Below are 2058 nucleotides of genomic sequence, written 5' to 3'. Positions count from 1 at the left end.
AAAGGGCCGCCAGGTCATGCAGGGCTCAAACCTCGAGGGGATAAAATAAAAAAAATAAAAAAACGACCGCATCGCCGTTTGGCATTTCGGCCGCAAAACCAACGACTAAGTTCTTGTTATAATTGGCGTCCATCAACCCGCAGCCACCTGCGGATGTTGTTTTACTATAGAGAACCTCTCCCCCGTGAGAATCAAAGCGCCATTGAATGAGTCATGAACGACGGGGCAAGCGGTCACCTCCGCACAGCTCTCAAATTACGAGCGGAGCAAAACCTGACTGGCAAAAAGCGATGGAGCCAGCATGCCGCACTCTTAGCGCAACTTACTAAACGGTGGCGCCAAACCCATCGGCGAGCAAATCAGTGTGTCGGAGCGAGTCACGGGACAAAATAGTATTGGAACGGAGTTTTGCTCTTAGTTATCACGTGCTTCGCTCAGAGTCTCTGATTGGCTCGCAGACAACGTAGGCTTCACCCTTTGCCAAGTTATTCTGAGCCGAAGAATGGCTTTGCTCAGTAGGTCTGACCGGTGGTAAAATGAACCCGATTCCTCCCGACATTCGAGCTGCGCTTTGGGCAACGCTCGCTGTGGAGTCTCTAGCAGTAAGCTGAACGAACCAATGCCCCCTCAGCATCCGGTGAGTCTCTGTGCCCAGAGGCTTCAACCTAACTGAAAATAATATGTGTAAAGAACTTTGTATCCGCAGCTCTTTCTTTTTTTGTGTGTAAGCGACCAGCGACGACTACGGACTTCCAATGCCGATCAGTGTTGCCAACTCAAAATTCAGAAACTCGCCACAAAAATCCCGAAAACCGCGAAAACCATAAATTTATAATGTTGCGCAAGAATGGCCGCATGACAGCAGGCAAACCTGGTGTCCGACATGAAGCTCTAACTCTTGCAGTTCAGTTTCTCGTTTACATTGTTGTGTGGTACGACATTCTTTTTACAAGTTAATGTTGTAAGCGAGAACATGCAATGCAAAACGAAGGACATCGTAGCAACCACCCAGCTGATGAAAGCATGCAGCGATTGCATCGACAATTATCGCGATGTCGGGTACGAAACTGCAACTGGCAACTGCGAACGGTCTTCCCGAGAGCATGGGTATTGACAGTGCGACGAAACCGGCCCCTCGACTGCGGCGGAAAAAGCGCCAGTTCTGTTATGAGTGCCAGGACGAGGTTGATGATGTCGAGACAAAATTCAAGCGAGAGTTCTTCTACGAGATGATTCACACCGTGAGATGTCGATTGAAGAACGCTTCACGCGGATGGAGCAGCACGTGAGCTTCTGGGGGTTCCTTTACGGCCTCACCCGACTTCCCGACAAAGCGGAACGTCTTAAACTTTGCCAATACCTTGACCATGCACTCAGAGTCTGAGACACCTAGAAAGTGCAGACATCGACGGTACAGATCTCTGCGAGGAGCTGATCTAACTATGCAGCCTGCTGCCCACTGGATGCAGTGCTCGCCAGGACGTTTTCCAGTTCATTCCGGACAACCATCTATGTGACAAATTCCCTCATACGTGGGTGTCATTGAGGATCCTCCTCCCTTTGCCAATGTCAATGGCCACCGCTGAGAGGAGTTTCTAAAATTAAAGCTTATTAAGAGATGCCTAAGATAAACCATGGCAGATGACAGGATATCGTCATTGGCAATTTCGTCCATTGAAAACAAGATAGCGTCTAGCCTGGATATGTCGCAAGACGTAGCCCAATTTGCGTTGTTGAAGGCTCGGAAGGTTGCCTTCTACGGCATTTGACATGGTTAACTTGTGCTTTTGTTTTCTCTGTCCCTTAGACGTTAGCTTGCTATGGGAGACCCACAGCTGAAGTTTGGTTAATCTAAGAAATAAATGATTCTTGAACTTTGAACACGGTGCCGACAAAGCTCACAATGCTCGCGGACGTCGTTCGTTTTTAGGACGCGGTTTTCGACTGACAACGACAAAATCACGACCATTCGCGCTGGGTCACTGTGGCATGTTTGCTTACAACATGATGTTTGGTGCGAGAATAGTATACGTGTGTGTAAGGGGGGGGGGGGGGGGG

This window comes from Ixodes scapularis, unplaced genomic scaffold (genome assembly GCF_016920785.2).
Source record: "Ixodes scapularis isolate PalLabHiFi unplaced genomic scaffold, ASM1692078v2 PGA_scaffold10__122_contigs__length_95168666, whole genome shotgun sequence".
NCBI lineage: Eukaryota > Metazoa > Arthropoda > Arachnida > Ixodida > Ixodidae > Ixodes > Ixodes scapularis.
Note: the sequence above shows the minus strand (reverse complement) of the source record.